Raw genomic sequence first — 19,255 nt, forward strand, 5'->3', positions numbered from 1 at the left:
GTAAGCCTGCCATTGTACTCCATTAGTGCAAACCCCCCCCCCCCCACAAAGAACATCCCTACCACCAACTCCCATTGCCCTACCACCTACCCCTTAACACACCAACGTGTCCTCAACGACCTTCCTCCCCACCATTACCAACACTTTGCCATGGCAACCACAGACGCCCTTGCCACCCATGTCTTCAGTGTATGCTAACGCCTGCTACCTATGACGGTGAGTGCCATGGGACTAGCACTCGTCTAGGAGGGGGGTAATGTTAACCCCAACACGAAGAAAGCAAAATGAAATAAAAAGGACGTAGGGCAAAGGAAGAAAAAAGGTAGCTCGACTGAGGAAAGAAGAGGAAAAAATGCCAAAAGTGCAAGGGCAACCTTAAAAAGTCCAAGGCAAATGCAAAAGGGAAAAGATGCATTTTAAAATACAAAGGCGCACCCTGAAATCTTGTAAAAGAGTGCTAGGCGATGGAAAATCCGAAAAACTAAAACAGAAGACAAAGACAAAGGCCAAGGCAAAGAGAAACGGAAGACAAAGGCACACAAGGAAAAGCGCAAGTCAAAACTTTTGTAAAAGAGCGCAAGTACATCAGGGTTTAATTCAAGGAGCATCGTGCAATTTGTAAATGTAGATGGGCGGTGGAAAGGAAGCTAGGAAGATAAAAGGACAATGGGAGAAAGGGCCTAGGCTACAGCCGGCCATGTAAAAAAAGGGGAAAAGGGGATGACCGCCCAAAAGGGATTTAGGGTTTTGTATATAAAGTTGAAAAGTGAATGAGAAGCTCATTCTTATGTATGGCCGAAAGTAGCTCTCTTCTTCTTCTTCTTCTTCTTCTTCTTGTTCTTGCTTGCTTGAGCTTGTGCTTGAGAGAGGGAGTGTGAGAGTCTGAGGGAGTGAGTGTGTGAGGGTGAGGGACCGTGGGGTGGAGAAGCTCTCCATCTACTCCTCTATTCTTCTCTTCTCTTCTCTTACTCGCGGTGATGGAGCTTGGAGCATGGAGCTTGAGGATGGAGCTTGCTTGAAGCTTGCACTTGGATCATGGAGCTACCGGAGTGCACGGGAGAGGAGGTAACTCGAATGGCATGGAGATAATTTCAGTACACCCATAGATATGGATGGCGCATCGGCTATGTGAGAGGTAGCCATTAGTGCTCGGCTTGGAACGCTTGAAACAATAAGCAGTCCATGGGTCTTGGTGGTTGAGCGAAAGCTCCTGCAATTGGCCCCAGGATGCGCCATCTTAATATATAAAGAAAATTGAAATATACTCCACTCTTTATCTACTAATATTCCTTATGACCTAGTTTCTCAATGGCTTGGATGTATCTTGCACACTCTATTAATAGAATACAATTGCAATGCAATAGTATATGCAAGATTATACTTGTATGCAAAATGTGAATGAATGTGAATACATATTATTAATGAGATAACCAAAGTGTGAATTTGTAGGAATCATTTCTTTACATCATTCCATGAATTTTCTACTCGTTGGGACATTGCTAAACACACCCCAAAGGCACTAAGTCCTCTTGACTCATACCGTCTTTGGGAACATAAAGAACACACAATTGTCATACTCATAAAGTATACTAAAAAATATTTCTTTTCAATCATTATTCTCTAATTTTTAACACATGGATTTCTTTAGCACACAACGAACAGCACCAGAGCCATCGAAATGCCTTATTTAGAAACACAAATGCTTGTTTTTATGATTTTTAAATTCATGTATGAAATATAATTATATTTTATGGTTCTCAAATTCATTCTTAGCATTTTACTATTTATTGATATTTTTATCTATTTTTATGTTTTTTTATTTTTATATATTTATTTGATTAATTTTTTTAAAAATAGAAAAAAATAAATTTGACGTGATAAAAATGAAGTATTTATATTTTTTTTCACCCTCTAATAAAAATTTTCAATCCCATTCCATTTACTATGAAATTTAATATACTTACTCGAAAATAGCTTACACCACACATTGACACAAATGAGGCCCTGTGTGGATTCAAAGGCCATTGACACTTGAGATAGCTACTAACATACTTAATGGCACTCCACAATGCTCGAGCAACATGCCACAAACTATATCTTTTACATAATTCTCACCTCTCCCTCTCTTTCACCCATCCCGATTCTCTCATAAGAATAGCCATTATGCAAGAGGAAAGGAAGGAAAGAGAAAGACTATTTTGAGAGAGGAGAGAGAAAAACAAAAAAACCCACGTTCTTTATTCTTCATATCAGTCCATGAAATTCATATCATCATATAGGATCCTCTCTTCCTCCCTCTCTCTCTCTTTCTCTCTTTCTCTCTTTCTTTGTTATCTTTCATCTTTATTCTCTCTCTCTTGTTCTCTCTTTCTTTTTCTCCCTCTCTCATTTCCTCTCTTTCTCCCTCAATGCACCTCATTTTCAAAAAAAAAAGAAAGAACAATAACAAACCAAGAGGAGAATAGTTGGTTTGTGTTTTCTCACTCATTCTCCTCTCTTCCACACACACACACACACACACACACACACACACACACTCTCTCTCTCTCTCTGTTATCTTTCATGTTTATTCTCTCTCACTCTCTCTCATTCTCTCTTCCTTTTCCTTTCTTCTTCTCCCTCTCTCATTTCCTCTCTTTCTCCCTCAATGCACCTCATTCTCAAAAAAAGAAGAAGAAGAAGAAGAAAGAACAAGAACAAACCAAGAGGGAGCAATGTACTCACCGCAAATGCCTGAGGATGGATTCTTCGTCTTCTTTTCCCAATGGCCCCTCTTCTTCCATCGTGCACTTCCTCCTCTTCTTCGCGTTCGGCGACGATGCCGGTGGTGAGAAGCTCTTCTTCTCTCTCTTTCTCTCTTCCTCTCCCTCTCCCTCCCAAAGGCACAATCTCTTTCGCTCTTTGCGGCAAAATGCCACGCTCGGGTTTCGCCCGCTTTTTTTCTCTAAGTACCGTCCTATTTATATGCGTCGCAACTTTCCATTGCTATGCCCCTATATCCTTGTAGTGTATATAAAATTCAATTTGGAATTCTTTGTTATTGGTGGACTTTGATTTTATAAATAATACAAAATGCCCCCTCTCCTTAACATAGGTAAATTAAAACTTTGATGTTAGAGGATCGCAAGGTGTGCAATAAGTGAGCATTCTAGTGTCTCCTCGAGGATATATGTTACTTACTTCACCATCTACATATTGCTTTGCTCTATTGTTTGTGTGTACTTACAAGTACCCTCCAGTTGCACTTTGACTTTGTGCATTTGTTAGAGGTGATGGAATAATTACATCTTCTCTTAAATTGTGATTGCTATAAAAAGGTTGGGGTAGTACCTTTGTAACCACTATGATCCGACCCATAATCTATCAAATCTTTAAGAAAAAGGCATTGGATGTGAGGAAGACTATGTCAAATTAATGGATTGAAAATTTATTTGAAATGTACTTATATTCATGGGTTGCCAAGTGAAGAGTAGATTACTCATCCATGCCCTTGTTGTCGCTATCAAAAAGGGTGCAAAGCTAATTCTCATTATGATGGTACATGAATTAGTATATAACTTTTTTGACACATCTTTTATGTGCCCTTGAAATGATAGTCTCACCATTTGTTATTTCTATAAAAGTCAAAATGAAAGTTAGTAACATTGAATATGCAAGTATAGATATGCATAAAAGTTTTGAAGAACTCGAAATGTACACTATGTTTGTGTGTGTGTGTGTGTGTGTGTGTGTGTGTGTGTGTGTGTGTGTGTGTGTGTGTGTAAAACCATTTATAGAATGGGTGACAGCTAGAAAAATAGAAAGAAATGGATTGTTATGAGAAACAAATTTTGAAAATAAGAGAATTGTTCAATATGAAATTGAGGAGATCGCATCATTATGTGAAAACAATCTGAACAAAAGATCTTGCTACATGAATGTTAGTCATGAGATATAATAGTAGTGTGGATTTCACTTTTCAAACTAAATTTCAAGTCAAATGTACACTATGTCTATGCATGAAAATGTATATATAAGAATTTATAGAATTGGCTATAGTTGGAGAGATAATGAGCAATGGATTGTTATGAGAAACAAATTTTGAAAAGAAGAGAATAGTTCAATATGAAATTGAGGAGGAAGGACCTTGCTATAGGAATGTCAGTCACTCATCAAGAGATATAACATTAGTCTAGATTTTACTTTTCAAACTAAATTTCAAGTCAAATGGAAACAACCCTTTATGATCAAGTAGAAATTTGAAAATTGTACTTATCTATTTACAAGATCTAGATGGGATAGTTCATAAAAGCATGATCAATGGTTTTTGTCTCAAAAAATATATTTGATGAAACATGTAGATATGGATGCAAAAACTACCATACATACGAGTCATAAAGTAGATTAGTATGGTTAGCAATTTTGGAATTCCAACATTTGGTGTTCATTAGGGGCTTCTAAATAGTGGATAGCATACTCAAAGTGTACATTAATACCTAAAGGGAATCCCTACCAAGTTTGGTAGCCAACCGAGCATATATATCAAAGATATACACTCTAGAAGTTTTATGTAAAAGATATATATAATCTAGAAGTTTTATGTCAATGATATACACTCTAGAAGTTTAATGTCTCTAGTAGATTGCATGCAAAAATGTGGGCCGTGCAAAGGTTTTTTGGGGTTGAAATATTTGTAATTTGGCTATGATATCTTTTAACAAGTTGTAGCTTGGAATTAGAGATATAATTTTCCTTTAGAAATCTCAAAAGTCCAAGTTACAGATCAAACATTATAAGAAATTTTATGCCTAGATATCTTGATTGACCAGATTTTGGAAGTAAGTCCTAGTGGTCGATCACCTATGTGGCCCCTATGGATGCAAACCTTCTCCAATCAAGATAGATGCCATCAACAGAATGCAAGAAAAATGCAAAATGTTTCATAGGTGAGAAGATTTCTTAGCGCATGTGTATTCTATCTCATATGGATACCACATTTTTCTCATGTAGCCAAAAATCTTTATCAATTATTAAGAAAAGGCCAAAGTTTCTCTTGGAATAAAGAGCATACTCTCACTATGCATAAATTAAATAAGCTATTAATTTCAGCCCCCACTCTTAAAAGGGTTGACTATTCAAATGGTCAACCCATCATCCTTACTGTGGATACAAGTCCCATTGGGATAGGATGGGTTGTTGGCCAAGAGGATCTTGAAGGTAATAGGTATGCAATTCGTTTTGGAGCAAAAGTTCTCAATGAACGTCAAAGAAGGTATGCACAAGTAAAAAGGGAATTGTGGGGAGTTGTAACATCATTAAAGTGTGATCGTGAATACTTTATAGGTGCTTCCGTAGTGGTAGAAACTAATTGTCTTCCACTCTTGGGCATGATTGCCAACTGCTCTACACCCGACATTGCTATGCTAAGATGGATTGCATATATTAAGTCACTCAACCCCGAATTAAAGCATATTGCAGGAAAGGTGAATCCAGTTGCTAACATGCTATCATGTGCAAGATATGACAATGAAGAAGAGCTGATGGAAGAAGATGAAGCTGAAGAATCTATACTTGTTGAATTTCATTCCATGGTTGCTGAAAATACATTTTCAGTTACTTCATATACTGGTCCAAATATGAAAACAATAGGATGGTCAACTAAAAGCAAGCATACTCATTGCATTGCTCAAGTTCTAGTTCATTTCCTTGAAGAAAATCGGCCAATATTTGAGCACAATGAAGAAGAAGGAGACTTGAACTGATGAGGAGTTGAAACATATCAAGAGGAAAGCTTATGGATTTTTTCTTAAAGAAGGACATCTATGGAAGTACACAAAGAAGAAGAAAGGAGCGTTTGTCCGAGTTTTAGATAACAAAAGATTGCAACAACAGGTAATGAAGAAATTTCATGAAAGCTTGTGGGCTAGCCATAGAGGCATATGGGGAACCTTTAGTAAAGTCAAAGAAAAATATTGGTGGCAAAACATGTATCGGGACATAGCACATTTTGTTGAAACCTGTTATGTGTGTCAAATGTATTCTATGGTCAAGCATCGAGATGGGTTACAACCAACTTATCCTTTGTCTATACATTATAAATGGGTTATTGATCTTGTAACCATGCCTACAGGAATATGGAATATGCGGTATTTAGTGATTGCAAGAGAGAATCTAACCAATCAAGTTGAAGGCAAAGCCTTAACAACCAAATCCACTCAAGCTGTTTGTCGTTTTTTACTTGAAGAAGTGTTTTGTAGATATGGTTGTGTGGGTAAAGTAACTGCAGATAGAGGAGAGTTGGATGCTGATGAGGGATGCAACTTCTTTGCTTGATTGGATTTTAAGTTGGCTTTAACTTCATCCTACAACCTTGAAGGCAATGGAAAGAGTGAGAGATGTCATCAACCTATTCTCAAAGCTCTAGCAAAGTCTTGTAGAGGAAAGATCAAAGAATGGCCTAAAATGCTACCTTTTGCATTATGGGCTGACTGGACTACTCACAGTTCAGTGACTGGCTGTATGCCAGCTAAACTTATGCATGGACAACTCGAAGCATCAGATTGGCAATCTGAGCAGCATAGAGGAAGGTATAATTTTTTGTACACGTTTTTGTCTATTAGAGTTATATTTTCTCATAATGTTGAAAGAAACTGACAGGCTTCATCTCTGTTAGTATTCTTCTATATTTTCTAATTCTTTTTGAGAGTATTCTTCTACATCTTCAATCTCTTCGAATCCCTTCTCTTCCGTCTACTCCTCTCCTTGAATCTACCTACACCCTACTATCTCTTATCTTCAAGAACTTGGCTTGAAACCTTCAACCCTTCTCTTATCTCTACCTTCTCCGAAGTCTAAGCTCTTCAACCCCCATACATTCTTCTCCTGCCAAACCCCTGTGGTGACCTTCAACCCTACGCGATGCGACAACGGTCCATCTTGTTTGACAATAGATCGTTGAAGAGTGGCCAGTTGAGCTTGCAAAGTTTATCATACTCTTCGTTCTTCTTGAAGCTATATCATAATTAGGTCCAATTTTTGCTCCACTATTGGTTCCAGTAAATCACCTTTGGCCATAAAATCTTCCATATTTTGATTAGTCATCCTGCAAAATTTCAAACAACCTCACACACTCGCAATCTTGTTAGCAGGATGAGTGTAGCTCAAAGTTGGGTTTACAAGGCTTTCTTTTTTTAAAAAAGCTTTTTGCGATATTTCTTCTTTTTGCGAGTACAGAAGTTGATGAAATCCTTTTTCAAGCGGAATATATACTGCGCGTATAAGAGTATAGATACAAACAAGGGCTTGCTGTGGCTTTCGATGGTAGTTTGCGAGGTAATCTTGGTATGAATGCCCGCTAAGGAAGAATTTGAAGATTGAATTTTCAAGCTTTAAAAAGCTTTAAAGCCTTAAGCTTTAAAAAAGCTTAATAGGATTTAACTTGACAATCAAGACGATGGCATGTACTGGCCGCGATCATTGCCAGTGAGGACGCCCTTCCGCCACAAATGACGAGAATTGTAGAGCTTAAGTAAAGCTTAAGCTTTTATAAAGATATTAAGCTTATTGTTAATGAAATTCTTACTTTCTATCTCTAAGAAGAAAAATGACTTTCAAAGAAACTTCCTGGGTAGTCCTCCGTCGACAGGAGTGGTCCTTCGCGATCCAATAGCACAGCAAGGGATTCTTCACCTCTAGGAACACACTGGTATTGACGGATCGCCTGACTGTAGAACCCATTTGTTCTAGGAGCTTTGCCTTCATGTGAGATGGTAAGTGATTGAAGCCCTTGATCTCAGCTTGGCTATGATACCACTGGTGTGCAAATCAAATTATGAATGTGTACGTAGCGAGCATTGGAAGGTCCTCAAGAACAAAGAACTCTACTTTAAGCTCAAAAATCAAGAGGATAAACTTACACGATATGAGGCAAAAAGACCAATTGGGTACAATCTCCCCCCATGCCTTGTGTGAGCGCTCCACAAGGCATGTATTTATAAATTTATTCATCTCAAAGCTCAAAAATAGCCCAATTTTACAAATAAGCATGCTTTAGCTTTTTTGTTTGCTTTTGTCCAAATAAAGAATAAAGCGGTTGGGCGGCCCAAGAGCCGCGAGCTGTGCCCAAATACAATGTCTTATAATGAAATATTTAAACCGTGCACCCATGCACATACAAAATAATAAATATTTGTCAAGCGCTTCAATAAATAAGTGTGCCTTATAAATAAATATTAGTGCCATGCCTTTAATTATAAGACGTGCACCCATAAAAAATGATAATTTTTTTAAGTAAGTTGAATACACGCTATCGCACAGTGCTTCCCAATGCCACTATCGCGCCTGCTCTACACATCAACTGAAGCATTCACAATTGTTAGAAAATAATAAAATAAAATTGAAAAAAGTGAATACCTAGCAGTCTTTAGATACAAAATAAATAAATAGGTTGGGACTCTGTCCTAACCTTAATTTAATACAAGTGCACTCTAAACTCATAAACGTCCATTAATTTAAATATGTATTTTGCGAAATCACCCATTGTGGAGTCACCCACGTGCACAATAAATTAACATGATGACCGAAAATCATATACAAGTTTCTCCATGATTCTGAAAAAAGTATGCAATGAACAAATGTGAATACGATCCAAGAGAATGTTGAAGATGGGCTCTTCTCTATTGCGCGTCGGTGCAGCACTTGTCACCTTTCGCCAGTTCTTCTTTTCGTCCTTTCCTTCCACCTCTCTGCCAAGCAATATAGGCATGGATTCTTTGTATTTGCACCATTGGAGATTCCACACATGCATTAAAAAGTTTTCAAGTCTCCTACAAGATGCCATTCAACCAAGTATTGACCATACCCTTCAACCAAGAGTATCTCACCATGTTCCTGACGATCGATGATGCTTGGAATGCTTGTGTGCATAAAGAATAGCTACAACACCTCAAATGTTTCCTTAGGAACTTTAAATGTAGCGAGCCACCACACATGGCTCTCAGATTGAACATTAAAGTTCCCTGGGTTGTTCTTGTTGAATTGTAAAGCTCTATCCATAAGAGTTACACTAACTCTTTCAAGATTTACTCCTTTGACGACCTCACTTTCATCTATTTTTATAACAAACTGTCATTTACCATTACATTCCTCAATGGACATATTGTAGTACATGTGTCTTTATTGGACTCTCTTTAGAGCAGAAAGGGTATCACTGTTATAACCCTGTCACATGTAACTTCAGAGTGAGCAGGGATGTCATCTTTGATGAAATGAGCAGTTGGTATGCATCTAGTGGTGATGCATTGGATGATGATGATGATCATGACACTCATGTGCAGGCTGAAAAGCAAGAATCACAGACTCTTAGTGGACCAGAGACATCATCTGGTAGTCCATGGTCTGGGAGACTAAGGAGTGGCTCTACATCTTCAGGTGCATCTAGTAGCACTACAAGTAAAGACAAAGGAAAGAATAAAGTGTCAGATGGCATTGATGCAGTTCTTGATGGAGACTCCAATGGCTCAGAGAGCTTGGATGATGAGCTTGGTATTCCTTCTATTAGGACACCAGGTGTTTAAAGAGCTCATAGTAATGTAAAGGATCCATTGAATGATCCAGTGATACGTAGATCTAGCAAGGTCAGATACCCTGTTAAAAGATTTGGTTTTGAAGGTTATGAAGCTCACCATTATGCTTATATGGTGAAATTAGATGAGGATGTTGAGCCCACTTGCTTTGAGGATGCTGTTGGTCACACTAATTGGGATGCAGCAATGGATGAGGAGATGGCTGCATTAGAGGCCAATAAGACTTGGGATCTAGTATCACTGCGAGAGGGCAAGAAAGCTATTGGATGTAAGTGGGTTTATAAGATTAAGCACAATGCAGATGGTTCTATTAGTAGTTACAAAGCTAGGCTGGTTGCAAAAGGCTATGCCCAGACATATTGCATAGATTATGAAAAAACCTTCAGTCCAGTTGCTAGGATGGCAACTGTCAGATGTGTGATTGCTTTGGCAGTAGCCAAAGGTTGGAGATTGGAGAAAATGGATGTGAAGAATGCCTTCTTGCATGGTGATTTGCAGGAAGAAGTGTATATGGATCAACCAACAGGTTATGAAGATTTAGAGCATCCCATGTATGTGTGCAGGTTGAAGAAGACGCTCTATGGGCTCAAGCAAGCACCTAGAGCATGGTCTGACAAGATCAGAGAGTATCTTGTCAATATTGGCTTTTATGTTTCTGATGCTGATCACTCACTTTATGTGAGAAAGGGAGATGCAGGTTCGGTCATCATAGTCATCTATGTGGATGACTTGATTATTACAGGTGATAGTGATAGTGGGATTGCTGAAGTCAAGGACTTTTTGAAGAAAAAGTTTGAGATGAAGTATTTAGGTGAGCTAAGGGACTTCCTTAGCATTAAGGTGATCAGATGTGATGATGGTATATGGTTGTCCCAAAGACAGTATGGCTTGGATATGTTATCCAAGTATGGTATGACAGCATGCAAACCATTTTCAGTCCCGTTGGAGCAGAATGTAAAGTTGAGTGCTGATGTTGGGAATGAGATAGAAGACCCTACTATGTTCAGGAGGATAGTGGGGAGTTTGATCTACATGGCCATTACAAGGCCAGACTTGAGCTACGCTGTTGTCTTGTGAGTCAGTTTATGCAAGTACCTAGAAAGCCACATTTGGATGCAATCAGATGCATATTGAGATATGTGAAGTCCACATTACATTATGGACTTTTCTATGAGGCAGGTACATATGTACAGGTGTTTGGATACATAGATGCAAATTGGGCTGGTAGTATGTCTAATAGAAGATCTACCAGCGGATACATGTTCTCTCTTGGTAGTGCAACAGTTACTTGGAGCAGCAAAAAGCAATCTACAGTTGCTTTGTCGAGTACAGAGGCTGCGTATAGAGGTGTTGCTGTTGCAGCATGTGAGGTAGTATGGCTGCAAAAGTTATTGGCTGATTTAGATGTGCAGGTGGAAGGTCCAGTTGTCATTTATTGTGACAACATGAGCAGTATACAGTTGGCTAGGAACCCTGTGTTCCATGCCAGGACAAAACATATTGAGGTACACTACCAGTTTGTGAGAGAGAATGTACTAGCAGGTGAGATTGACTTGGTGTATGTTAGCACACAAGATCAAATAGCTAACATCTTCACAAAGGCATTGGGTACAGAGAAGCTTCAAAAGTTTCGAAGCTTACTTGGAGTTGTAGAGATGCAGTTGAGCTTGAGGGGGAGTGTTGAGATGACAAGCTCAACACATGCAGACATTGATGATGGACCGCCTAGTTAGATGGGTCCACACGTCTACACTTAGCATGTTGGTGGTCATTATGACTCTCACATGGCCAATGACTCATTATTTACTATATTCAGGTTGTTACACCTATTTACAACTGGCATAATTATAGCGCCAGTCGACTAGTGTAGTCGGTTATGCATTATTTGACTTAAAAGGCCACTTTCCTTTATGTTATATCTTATCTATACTTTGTGTACATTGTAAAGTGTGTGGAAGAGGAAGAAGAAACCAGAAAGAAAACGTTTTGTCCTCCATCTCTCTTCTTTTCTTTTGAGTGAGCTTCTCCTTGGGCATTCTGTGTGTGTTCAGCACAACATCTCGAGCAAGTCCCCCCACCACATGATTCTTGACACAATACCTCCTCGCTTCATATCAAGGGATACATGAAATGACATAAATTGACATATGAAACACTGAAAGTGGACCTTAACTCTAGCTAGACTTGATAATTTGCAAAAAAAAACATAAATGTCTAATTACTTGTTTATATAAACTGACAAATATGTGCCATGTGAAAAGCCACGTAGACAGCCACCACATGAATGGCCCACCCAAACCCTGGCCAATAAAACAATGCCACATGTTGCCTGTCTCGCAAGTATAAAAGATCGATGCCAGCTTACGTGGCTCACTTTTTGAATCGATGAGTGCAAATACACAACAACATCATCCATAAATAGAGTGCGAGAAGGTTCATTTTCAAACCACGCTTTACTCTTATTGTGCCATATTGATCATCTGTGTGTCATCCACAAATATGGTGCAAGGAGCTTCATTTCCAACCCATGCTTTTCTCCTATCGCGTCGTCGTATTGGTCATTTATATGCCATCTGCAAATATGGAACAAGTACTTCATTTTCAACCCGTGCTTTACTCCTATCGTGCTATATCAGTCATCCGCAAATACGACGCGAGGAGCTTCATTTCCAACCCGCATTTTTCTCCTATCGTGTCGTATTGATCATCCATATGTCATCCGCAAATATGGTGCAAGAAGCTTTATTTCCAACCTATGCTTTTCTCCTATCTCACTGTATCGGTCATCCGTATGTCATCTACAAATACGGCGCAAGTACTTCATTTCCAATCTGCACTTTACTTCTATTACACTGCATCGGTCATTCGTATGTCATCTGCAAATACAGTGCAAGGAGCTTCATTTCCAACCTGCGCTTCTCTCCTACCGCATCGTATTGGCCATCCGTATGTCATTCGCAAATACAGTGTGAGTATCTTGATTTCGAATGTGTGCTTCACTGTTAGAAATCAAGGTCACCGTCAGTGTGTCTTCATCTATGACCGACATCTATGACAGCTAGTGTGCACAGCTGTCTACATGTGACTACATTAAATAAGTCGGGTTAGTAGTCAGTTAGTGACCTGACTAGAGTTAGTCAGTCTAGTCTACATTTACACTAGGCCACTTTATCTTGTAGTGTGTATGTGCTTTTCAGTATAGTGTGTGGAAATGAAGGAATGAGCTAGAGAGCCTGAAGGCTCATGGATATGGAGTCTTTCCCTTTCTCTCTCTCTACTCTTTGAACATGGTATCAGAGCCTCATCCATGAGGCTGTGGGAGAATGGGCATGACAACTTGCAAATGAAGCCATAGTCAAAGGAAGGAAAATCGTGGACTGCCTCCTGAAAATCAGAAACCTGTGTCTGAAAATCGTGGACTGCCTCCTGAAAATCAACAACCTGTATCTGAAAATCTGTGCCTGCTGATCTGAATGGACAGCAACCTGTATCTGAAAATCTACGCTCTGTTGATCTGAATGGACAGCAACCTGGTCTGAAAATCTGCGCCTGCTGATCTGAGTGGACAGCAACCTGTCAATCTTCAGTGGGGCACCTGGACAAGGTTCATAGAGCATGTATGCTCACTATTGAAGGTATTTGAAGTGTGCAAGGAGTAAATGCTTGTGTGGGAGCTCTGTTATGAGCTGGAGTGACAGACACAGACCTGTAATCATTTCTGAATTGCTATAAATATGAATGGACAGCATGCATTCAGTCATTATTGACACACAGGAGCCTTGTACTACACTTAGAAGGCATCTTTGGAGCACAAGAATGTGTTAAAGCATGTATACATTGGATCAAATGTCTTGGAGCTGAGATCTCTTGCTCAGAATACTCAGATCTGAAAATCAATGATAGGCTGAAAACTATCATACACAGTCAATGACAGAATACTCAGATCTGAAAATCAATGACAGGCTGAAAACTGTCATACATAGTCAATGACAGAATACTTAGATCTGAAAATCAATGACAGGCTGAAAACTGTCATACACAGTCAATGACAGAATACTCAGATCTGAAAATCAATGACAAGCTGAAAACTATCATACACAGTCAATGACAAGTACTGTGCATTACTGAAGCAATACAGGTCATCTTGGGGGTTCAATCATCTATATGAACTGGCCTATATATTCTGAATGCATGGAGAATTGAAGCAAGCAATGAGCATAATTGAAAACTGAATTTTGAAGCTGAAATAAATGCAGTTACACTGTCCTAGTTAATTACAAACAGCTCATGAGGTTTATGCCATTGGTCAATGAAGACAGGTTGTCTATGCCTACTCAGATGCTCATGTATTGAACTTGCCACTATAAAGTAAATGTATGACATGGTCAAAAGACATTTTGGAGCTATTTGGAGCTTGGTATGCTAAATTCTGGTTGACTGCAACCTGAAACTGAATTTGTTGACACACTCAGTTTTGGACTTGAAATTGCTGCTGGTTACTCACAGTTTATAGTTTTCAGACTGCATGTATGTGCCCTGGCAGTGAGGTTACATAAGCTGAAGCTGAAGCAAACACATAGCTTATGTATTGACAGTTATATCTACAGTTGAGATCACTTGTTTGAGGGTTGTTTTGGGGTGTCAGTGGGCTGAAATACCCTGGTTTTTTTCTGCAATTTAGTGCAGAAAACTGTCATAAACTGTTACGGACTGAACTTAGTCAGTCATACTTATTGGACTGCAGGGAGTCAGGCACTTGATAGACAGTCTATTGCATCATGGCTAATGCACATGGGACTGACAATATCACTCAGATAGTTGGAGAGAAGTTGGATAATAAGAACTTTACATTATGGAAATTCAGAATGAAAAACTTTCTGGTTGGCAGAGGTTATTGGGATTTATGTACAGGAGATGAGGTTGCTCCTGAGTTGCCTGCACACAATCCAACAAATGAACAGAAAAGAGCCTACAGGCTATGGAATGAAAGAGCATGCAAGGTGCTGCATTGGTTTTCCTTATGTATATCTGATGCTATGGTAATTCAAATCACTGGATGTGAGACTCCGAAGGATGCTTGGGACATACTGATGAAAAATAATGGAACCATGACACATGCAAGAAAGATCTAGTTGAAACAGCAGTTCAACAACATGTCTAGGAATGGCAAGAGCATCCAGATGTATACCACAGAGATTAAGTCCATAGCTGATCAACTTGCTACTATTGGCTCAAGTGTATCAAAAGATGATATGATTGCTGTTGCTTTGAATGGCTTAGGCAAAGAGTACAAAGCTTTTGACACTTCCACTTCTGTCAGAGAAGAGCCCCCTAGCTGGGAAGAGCTAGTTGCTTTGTTGCTGCATGAGGAAGTCAAACTTGGTTTGAATATAGGTTCTAGTGCATCTCAGAGTAGAGACACTGTGTTGTACTCTAGCCAGCGTGGCAGAGGATCTAGAGGTCGTGGTTCATTTCAAGGTCGTGGTGACACTCGTAATACTTATGGACAGCAGCAGTAGCAGAGTAATTGGCATGGTGCAAATACACAAGGCCAGCGTGGATCTGGTGGGTTTAGAGGCAGGGGGAGATCACCCCGAGGTAGAGGTGGTGGTTCCGGTTCATGGCAGTCGTCTGATCAGTCCAACAGGGACAAGGACTGCCATTATTGTGGCCGGTATGGGCATATTGCAAAGGATTGTTACAAGAAGCAAGGAGATATGAAGGCAAAGGGGAGACAACATGGGCATTATGCATCCTCTAGTGGTGCTCATGATGAGTCAGTTGATAGACTCTTTGCCATGCAGCATGTATCTAAAAATGCATCCAGACATGATAGAGATGACAGATGGTACATTGACTCTGGAGCGTCAAACCACATGACCCCGCATGGAGAGTGGTTTGATGAGATGGTTGCAGGTACACATGGTCATGTATGTACTGGGGATGATACCCAACATGACATAAAGCATAAAGGGATTGTTCCATTGATGATGCCTGATGGCAAGAAGAAAGGCTTGCATGATGTCTTACATGTACCGACCATAACAAAGAATTTGTTGTTTGTGGGTCAAATGGCAGAACAGAATATGCAAGTGAGGTTTAACAAGGATGGATGTTTCATTGAGGAGTATGGAAATGGCTACAAGCTAATTGCCAAGGGTAGAAGGGATGGCAGGATGCTTACTTTGGAAGCGACCATTCCTGAACTTAAAGCAGCTATGTTTGCTCATGATGAGAGTGCCATCAGAGATGTAGAGATCTGGCACAAGAGAATCGGACATGTCAATGTACAAAAGCTGAAATCTATGCAGCAGAAAGAAGTAGTACTTGGATTACCTAAATTCAAGTATAATGATTTTGGTCATGTATGCCCTGCATGTCAGTTTGGGAAGCAGGCACGGTTTCCTTTCATGAGACATGTAAAAAACAGCACTAGGCCTTTACAATTGGTACACTCTGATGTCTGGGGTCCTTCACATAATGCTTCTTTTGGCGGTGCACGGTATTATGTCTCACTTATTGATGATTTCAGCAAGTACACTTGGCTTTATATCTTAAAACATAAGGATGATGTGCTTGATGCATTCGAAGACTTCAAGAAACATGCTGAAAATGAATTGGGCTGTTACATATCATGTTTGAGATCAGATGGAGGAGGTGAATATGTCTCAAACTACTTTGACAGGTATCTTGCTAAACATGGGATCAGAAGACAGATCACATGCAGTTATACACCGCAGCAAAACGGTGTTGCAGAGAGGAAAAACAGGGTTTTGATGGAGTCAGCTAGAGCTATGCTGAATGAAAAATGTCTGCCAAATGGTTATTGGGCTGAAGCAGTGGTGACTACTGTATATGTGCTTAATCGAACCCCTATAGCAAGGATTCATGATGTCACTCCGTATGAACGGCTGTATGGTCATAAACCTGATATTTCACACTTGAAGGTATTTGGCAGCATTGCATATGTGCATATATCGGATGAGAAGAGGAAGAAATTGGATCCTAAGGCAGTGAAAAGTGTGCTTATTGGATATGCACAGGAACGGAAAGCTTGTAAGTGTTATGTACCTTCTACGCATGAGACACTCATAAGCAGAGATGTGGTATTTGATGAGTTAGCATCTTGGTATGGGAATCCTATTGCAGTGCCTACTGATGGCTCACCTAGTATGAGTCATGCTAAAAATACTCCTGCAGAGAGTACTTCCATGACTGGTCAGACAGGTGATGTATCATCTACAGTGAGTCCTTGGACAGGACGATTACAGAGTCACACTACTGCATCCACTGACATGGATATGTCAGTGAGGGGGAGAACAAATAAGGGAAAAGAAAAGGTTTTTGAAGATGTAACAGGTCCACTCACTGCAGGTTATGATTCATCTAGCAGTGACAGCTTAGATAGTGAATTGGGGATTCCGTATGTTATGACGCCAGGTGCTAGACAGAGCCGTTATGTGCCGCCTCATGAGAGGCAAGCTCACAGTGAGCCATAGCTCAAGAGATCAGAGAGGGTCAGACGACCTATTGACAGGTATACTTACACTGGATATTCAGCCCGTCATTATGCTTATATGACGAAAGTAACAGGTTTTAGAGAACCAAGTAAGTTTGATGAGGCAGTTTCAGATGAGAATTGGCGTGCTACTATGGATGAGGAATATTCAGCTTTGGCTGAAAATTGTACATGGGATTTGGTACAGTTGCCTGAGGGCAAAACACCTATTGGATGCAAGTGGATGTATAAGGTAAAATGTAAATCAGATGGATCTAAGGCCAGGCTGGTTGCAAAAGGGTATGCGCAGCAGTATGGTCTTGATTATGAGGAGACTTTCAGCCCTGTAGCAAAGATGGCTACAGTTAGAACTGTGATTGCTTTGGCAGTAGCTAGAGGCTGGAAACTATGGCAGATGGATGTAAAGAATGCATTTCTCAATGGAGAATTACAGGAAGAGGTTTACATGGAACAGCCTGAAGGCTATGTACATCCAGAATTTCCAGCACATGTATGTCGGCTGAAAAAGGCATTATATGGGTTGAAACAGGCACCCAGAGCATGGAATGCTCGCATCAGCAGTTATTTACAGCAACATGGTTTCCGATTGGGAGATGCTGATCATAGTCTGTTTGCGAAGAAGACAGATAGTGGCTATGTTTTTCTAGTTGTCTATGTTGATGACTTAATCATTACAAGAGATGATGAAAATGGGATTGCAGAAATAAAGACATGTTTACAGGCTGAGTTTAAGGTCAAGGATCTTGGAGAGCTGAATATTTTTTGGGGATTGAGGTTGTCTCTACACCTCGAGGCATATGGCTGCTACAGAAGCAGTATGCTCATGACATGTTACAGAAATATGGTATGGCTGATTGCAAGCCTATGGATACGCCTTTGGAGCAGAATGTCAAGCTGCAGATTGATGTTGGGACAGAGATTGAGAATGTTACTATATACAGACAGATGGTAGGCAGCTTGATCTATCTCACGATCACTAGACCTGACTTGAGTTATGCTGTGGGGCTGATCAGTCAGTTCATGCAGAAGCCTCGCAAACCACACTTGGATGCAGTCAGAAGAATTCTGAGATGTGTAAAGAGTACCACAGATCATGGGCTGTTTTATGCATATGGGAAAACCCTTGACTTGATGGGGTACACTGATGCTGACTGGGCTAGTTGCACATATGACAGGAGGTCAACCAGTGGCTATGCATTTGGATTGGGTAGTAGCATGATCAGTTGGTAGAGTAAGAAACAACCTACAGTTGCATTGTCCAGTACGGAAGCAGAGTATCGTGGTACAGCCTTAGCGGCCCGTGAAGCTAAGTGGTTACAGAAGTTACTGAATGACTTGGGAGTACACTTGGACAGCAAAGTCAAGCTGTACTGTGACAATTTGAGCAGTGTTATGTTAGCAAGCAATCCTGTTTATCATGCAAGATCAAAACACATTGAGGTTCACTACCATTTCATCAGGGAAATGGTTTTAGCAGATCAGATTGACTTGGAGCATGTGAAGACTGAAGACCAGGTAGCAGACATCTTTACCAAATCACTTGGTAAAGATAAGTTCATTCACTTTAGACAGCTACTTGGAGTGATGCAGATGATTTGTTTTTTGTTTTTGAGCTTGAGGGGGAGTGTTAGAAATCAAGCTCAATGTCAGTGTGTCTTCATCTATGACCGACATATATGACAGCTAGTGTGCACAGCTGTCTACATGTGACTACATTAAATAAGTTGGGTTAGTAGTCAGTCAGTGACCTAACTAGAGTTAGTCAGTTTAGTCTACGTTTACACTAGGTCACTTTATCTTGTAGTGTATATGTGCTTTTCAGTATAGTGTGTGGAAATGAAGGAATGAGCTAGAGAGCCTGAAGGTTCATGGATATGGAGTCTTTCCCTTTCTCTCTCTCTACTCTTTGAACATTCACTCCTATCGTGTCGTATCAATCATCTGCAAATACAACACGAGTAGCTTGATTTCGAACCTACACTTCACTCATTTTGTGTTGTATTTGTTGTTTTTGTTTGGGGTTTAAGGTTTCTTAATTATGGTTTTAAAATGTTCTAACTTGTCTCATTTTTTAGCGGGTCATGGCTAGGACAAAGTAGACTGCAAGGAATGTGTATATAGACAGCAAAGAGAGTGAGAAAGAGACAAGGCCATTAGCTTCTCAATCTTTCCC

This window comes from Lygodium microphyllum, chromosome 21 (assembly GCF_053477565.2).
Source record: "Lygodium microphyllum isolate KBCC chromosome 21, Lygodium_microphyllum_v1.1.10, whole genome shotgun sequence".
NCBI lineage: Eukaryota > Viridiplantae > Streptophyta > Polypodiopsida > Schizaeales > Lygodiaceae > Lygodium > Lygodium microphyllum.